The sequence below is a fragment of the Bombus flavifrons genome, unplaced genomic scaffold (genome assembly GCF_040668555.2).
Source record: "Bombus flavifrons isolate JBK064 unplaced genomic scaffold, iyBomFlav1_principal scaffold0028, whole genome shotgun sequence".
Classification (NCBI taxonomy): domain Eukaryota; kingdom Metazoa; phylum Arthropoda; class Insecta; order Hymenoptera; family Apidae; genus Bombus; species Bombus flavifrons.
In genome coordinates, this window is record NW_027184773.1 from 14,458 (window position 1) to 21,377 (window position 6,920).

Below are 6,920 nucleotides of genomic sequence, written 5' to 3' on the forward strand. Positions count from 1 at the left end.
GCGTACACTTTTGGAGGAAGATGACGACCTGATCAACGTGTGTGAAGGGAATCTGTGTCATCCAGGTAACAGCGCGGAGAAAGAAATCGCTCGTGAAAGATTTTTGAAGGCAGATCGGTTAGCGAGAAAATTAGTCGTGACTTCAGTAGAAAAGAAACCGTTGGATCTTCTTTTATGTTGCACAACAGCACATGAAATGTGGAGAAAGTTGAATACAGTATATGACATGAAGTCAGATGAGAATCTAAATATGGTCCAGAAGCAGTTCTTCGATTTTAAATGGGAAGAATCTGAAAATGTCGCCTACAACCTGTCAAAGTTGGAATTGATAGCGGCGAAGATGAAAGCCCTTGGGAGTGAAATTGGGGAGAAAATGCTGATAACACGCATTTTATCGGTGTTACCAAACAAATTTGACCATTTTCACAGTGCGTGGGATTCGGTGGAAGAAGGAAGGAAGACCCTAGACAGGCTTAGTACCAGGCTGATTACAGAAGAAACCAGATGGAAGAAAGACGACCAGGAAACATCGGTGGCGCTGGTAACAAAGAGTAACAATTATAAAAGGGAACAGCAGAAACAGTCAAGCAAATGTGAATACGAGAAACAAGAACCAAGCTGCTTCAATTGTGGAAAAGTTGGCCATCTAAAGAAGGATTGTTTTAGATGCTTTATATGCAAAAGGAAAGACCACACCAGTAAAAATTGTTTTAAAAATAATAAAGGAAGCAACAGTAGAAACAACCAGGAACCTAGAAATCAAAATCGTGATTACAGCGGAATTGGTCTATCAGGAAGCACCTCAGCGATACAAGCGGCAAACCCTGATGTTTGGATAATCGACTCAGGAGCTACGGATCACATGACAGGACGACGGGAATGGTTTAACGTCTTCGAAGAATTCGATAACACGGTGAAGATAGAGATCGGCTTACGTTCATGAATGCGTGCGGCAAAGGAACAATCAAAGTAGAGACTTTTGTGGACGGCAAATGGGTAACATGTACAATGAACGATGTTCTGTACGTACCAGGTATGAAAAGAAACCTATTTTCCATTAGATCTGTTGCGAGAAGGGGCATAGATTTCTGTGTTTTAAAGGAAGGGACCAATTGTATGTTTTTACAAAACCAGAAAATAATAGCAAAAGGTTCTGTTATCGGAAATTTGTATAAAATAGTTATGCGAGTTATCATACCGTCAGTTTGTAATTTTAGCAATAGAGCAGAGTCAAACGTGGACACATTGCAGTTATGGCACGAACGGCTATGTCCTCAAAACAACAGACATGTTAAAGTGTTTTTAAAGAATTCGAATATGAAAGTCGTGGAGGATAGTAGCCTTTTCTGTGAAGGTTGAGCGTACGGGAAACAGCATAGATCGAGTTTTCATGAGAAAATCAATCGTGCGAATAAACCTCGCGAAATTATTTATACGGATGTATGTGGACCTATACAAGTCGAGTCATTAGGCAAGAAATTGTATTTTCTTACATTTAATGATGATTTTTCAAAATTCACAAAGATTTACTTCTTACGACATAAGTCAGAAGTAATCGAAAAATTAAAAACTTTTTGCCTCGAAGTTGAGAATCAATTCAACGATAAGATTAAAGAAATTCATAGTGATGGAGGGAAAGAATTCAAAAATAAAGAAGTTAAAGAATTTTTAAGAAGTCAGGGAATTAGGCACACAATTAACGTCCCATACACTCCTGAACAGAATGGTGTCGCAGAATGGGAAAATAGAACAATAGTAGAGGCAGGCCGATCGATGCTATATTCGAAACCAAATCTACCGCTGTTTTTATGGGCCGAAGCCATGAACACAGCAGTACATGTCATAAATAAGACCGGGCCGACGATACAAGACAAGAAAACACCGTATGAACTGTGGTACGGGAAACCGCCAAATTTAGAAAAGTTTAGGGTTTTCGGTACTGAGTGCTTTGCACACATACCTGCGGAGAAGACAAAACTTGACAAGAAGGCGAACAAAGGATATTTGGTAGGCTATCTAGATGACGCACGAGGGTGTCGAGTGTATGTGCCAACAGTAAGAAATGTAATATTAAGCCGTGACGTAATATTTAAGCCCGAACTAGAAAGTGCGAAATTTATTAATTTAAGTTTACCGAAAATTGTCGAGCGCGAAGATATGTGTACGCAGAGCGATAGAGCATGTACGTATGAAAGTGCACAGAGTGAACACGAAGAACAACCTCCTGGAAATAGCGACAATGTGAGACAATTGAGAGATAGAGCTAAGATCAAACGAACCGATTTTTATGGTAGCCCAGTAACGTACGTAGCGGAAAAATTACCGGTGGATTTTAACGAAGCGATGAGTTCCGAAAAGAAAGAGTTATGGGAAACGGCTATGAACGATGAAATGAAATCGCACCATGAAAATAAAACGTGGATTCTTGTAGAAAAACCTAAAGATCAGAAGGTACTTAGTAATAGGTGGGTTTTAACGGTAAAGCTAAATCCGGACAATTCGGAACGATACAAAGCGCGACTTGTAATAAAAGGGTGTTCACAAAAAGAAGGCGTAGATTATAAGGAAACCTATAGTCCCGTTGCTCGGTTTGATACAATTAGATTAATGCTCAGTATTGCAGCCAAAAATAATTTACACCTCGGACAGTATGACATTAAAACCGCATTTTTATATGGAAGTCTGAAAGAAGATATTTATATGAAACAACCTAAAGGTTATGATGATGGTACGAATCGCGTTTGTAAATTGCTAAAAAGCCTATATGGCTTAAAGCAGTCTCCAAGAAGTTGAACGGAACGTTTCACAAAATATATTTCAAACTTAAAATTTTATCAGAGTAACGCAGATCCTTGTTTTTATATTTATAGCGAAGACAACAAATTAATGTTGATGACCATATACGTAGACGATGGACTGGTAGCAGCTTCAGACGAATCTCTAATTGATAAATTTTTCGATGATTTAAATAAAGAAATCAAAATTACGAGTTCCAAAGAAGTCAAGAGTTTTCTTGGACTTGAAATTAAAAGATTAAAAGATGGTTCAATATTCATTCATCAGAGTAGATATATCGAAAAAATATTAGAAAAATTTAATATGAATGAGGCAAACAGTGTTTATAGTGGCAATAATGATTGTAACGCACCATACAGAGAAGCCGTAGGGAACTTAATGTTTTTACAAACCGTAAGTAGGCCAGATATTAGTTTTGCAATAAATATAGCGGCGAGACATTTAGAGAATCCAAACCAGTATCAGTGGAAATTAGTCAAACGAATTTTGCGCAACATAAAAGGGACCGCGGACATGGGACTCTTATATACAAAAGCAGGCAGTCTCGAAACCTTTAGCGATGCTGACTATGCAGGCAACAAAGAAACAAGAAAGTCGACATCAGGCGTTGTATGTAAGTATGCGAATGCGGCCATCACATGGCAATGTAAGCGACAACAATGTATAGCTCTATCTACGACCGAAGCTGAGTATGTCAGTGCAGCCTCAAGAGCGAAAGAAATTATGTGGCTAAAAAAAATATTTCTTGAATGTAAAATAGACATCCTTAAGTATATGCTATGTAGAAAATACTAGTGCCGTCAAATTAATTAAGAATCCAGAATTCCATCAAAGAAGTAAGCATATTGACGTAAGATATCATTTCTTGCGAGATTTATACAATAGAGGCGAAATTGATGTAACGTATGTAACAAGCGAAGAGCAACTGGCAGATATATGTACAAAGGCGTTGCCAAAACCAAGATTTGAATATTTAAGACAAAAGTTAGGTTTGAAAAATAAAAAGGATATTAAGAGGTAATTGTTTGTAGGCATGTAGAGTTTTTAGGGAGGGTGTCGAAGTGGTTACCACTTCTAAAAAAAAAAAAAAAAAAAAAAAAGGAAAAACTCTACACGATCTGTTTAGTCTTCCAGAATTCTTTTTGTAATAAATTAATTTGAATGAAAAAGAGAAAGGTGTCTGGCAAATGTACTTGTGGAGGCATTGACAAATTGATTTTCGGATATTTACGACAAGAGTTAGAAAAATATTAAGAGATAATTTGTAAATTTGAGATAATTGTTTGTGGAGATGTAGAGTTTTAGGGAGGGTGTTGAAGCGGTCAGCACTTATAAGAAAACTCTACATCTGGTCTTTTTAGTTTCTCAAGCACTGAAGCCATCGACAGCGCGTAGACAAAAGACTGCGACGAAGTCAGACCATAAACAGTAGACAGACGACGTTGGCTTTTGGGTTTTCAGTTATTTTGTAACACAGCTAGCGTGCGGATCTGGACCAGCTCAAATTGTATTCTTATTTATAATTACACTTATATTTAAAAATATTTTCTGCCTTTCAATTTATCCACTAGTTTTCTCCGATTACACATCGAATAACCTCAACACTTTTGACCATTTCTTTAAATTAAGTGCATGTACATTATTTCATTTGCACATACAAGTACATAATGCATATTTGTTAGAATTAGTTAACTATCATATAATATGTTTCCCAGGAAAGCTGTTAAAAAATTTGAGAAATGTTGCAAACGTTTACGAACACCTCCAACCTTCCTTTGTTAAGTACGTGGGAGAAAATATTTATATCGTCTTTCGGGAAAAAATTCCGAATGGAATGAAAAGCGAGATTTTTGAACTGTAGAAATGAAAAAGAATGTAAATGTTACAAACGAAAACGGAGAAAATTATTATATAGAATTATTCTATTATTGCGTAGAAAATCATTGAAAAAAATCTTTTAATCGCAAGTTGCTTTCTTCGATGCTATTTTCAGATGCTGTTTTTCAGATGCTGTTTAAAGATGTTATTACATTGGTTTGGGTTTTGATATTCATTGATTCATACAGATTAGATTTATATGCTGTGTATTTCACCACCTTGTACAGCCATTTACAACACACGGGATACTCAGATAAAGAAGACGTGACGGACGGGGAAAAACAGAAGAGAATGTCAAGCACTTGCACCAACGCTGGATGTAGGAACTAGTGATCATACCAACATGACATTTATCTCAATAAGACGAATGCAGGATGCTGCAGAAAAATAAAGAAAAACTAGAAAAACAAGCGATATGAGAGTAAACGGATACCGTATATACGCCGTTACATTGTACACGAATATAAACAGCTGCTAGAAAATTCAATTATGAGAATGATGGACTCACTTTAGCAATTTCCGTATTGTTATTAACAAAACATAGACATATCGTCAATTTACTTCGTCGATACTTTTTTTTGCAGTTGTCAGACGAGAACGTTTCCCTCGTTATTCTTCAAGATATTACTGCTTTTCAAGCTTAGTATATTGCGTTTTGCCCGAATATGTTTATTCTTCGTTTTTACTATCATCTAGTGCATACGTAATTAACACTTTTAATACCAAACGATGGTATATTGTTGCAAGGAACATTTCATATATATATATATATATAATATGATATAATATGTATAATGTAAAATAACATAATGCTACAGCGTTTTACTATTCGCATCGCGAGGGAACTTTATCTCAAAACAAATTTAGAATATGATACAAACGGTTGAATTTTCCTGCAGAAACCCCGAGTCAGATGTTTCACATATTGAAAAACTGCTGAAAACGTCCCATTTGTAAAAATAATTTAATTATAATCTGCGATGATTAATACCGAGGCAGGGTATACGCTAAAAGGTGTAGGGTGTCATAAAGTAATGATTACCAAAGACTAATCTGAGAATTTAGACTATACTGTTTACGACAGCAATTATCCTTCTACTAAATATTATACCCACCAGGAAACAGGTGCCGGATTAGGACTCTGGGCCCCTGAAACGAAATAATGTACCGATTAGGAGTTGCCGAATATTGCAAATCTGAAGCAGAACGATATGGAGATTCCGGTAAGAATTGTAGGAAGACGATGTCGAACCAGAGATATTACGAAAACTCTATTAGGAGCTAATAGCAAGCATCTATTATCATTCCCCCTTTTATTATATCTGTTAATAATAAATTGTGAATTTTTGTCGTACTCTTTGGCTCTCTAGGCTCCGTAGCAGTTTTTACTGATATTTTAAACAACGTGTTAATATTGCCAAGTAAAAACGGAGCAAATTAGAATTCCTTCATAAGCGGCATCATTTTCGAAAGTGAGTAAATAAGAGACGTATTTTAACGCTGTACCTGGCGAGCATCGTTTAGTTTACACAGTACAGTAAGGGCCGGAGCATCGATGAAATTTGATTGGGCGACAACTTGCCCATTCTGCGCAGTGGGTGTGCCTTATAGTGCATTGAAGGGTTATATTGCTACCGGGTACTGTGGGTAGGGATAAGATTTGTAGAAATAGGTAGTAGCTTCTCGGTACATACTAGCAGCAAGGTTCAGTATTACACTGATGTTCGAAGAGTTTGTGTGGCTCGTTCGTACGATTGAGCAGTTTTAGTAAATTTAAAAATATAAAATATACAAGAATAAGATATTAAATATTTGTCAAGATTCCATTTGAAGAATTGGAGAGCTGTTGAAGCGGAACGAGAACATCTGATATTCGTAAGTTTTGTCTGTAATACATTTCTGTTTGATCAATTGTACACGCATAATATTTCTTAACTCATCTACAATTAGTAGATTCAATTTCAATGTCTTTTTCTTTTAAATAGGTTTAAAGGCGCAATAAATTACAATTAAAATGGATACAATGATTCCTACAATCAACTTCCGATATTTGATGGAACATAATACAGAATCTTCAGAAGATGAAGAATTACTGGCTGTTCCTTCGACATTGTCAGATGATTCAAATCCGTCGGTTCATTCAATATCGGCGGATGAGTTAGCCGTACCTTCAACATCCATGGTACTTCCAGAAATTATGGTTGATATACCATCCCCTGAACCTTCAGCAAGGGTGATTGATTTAA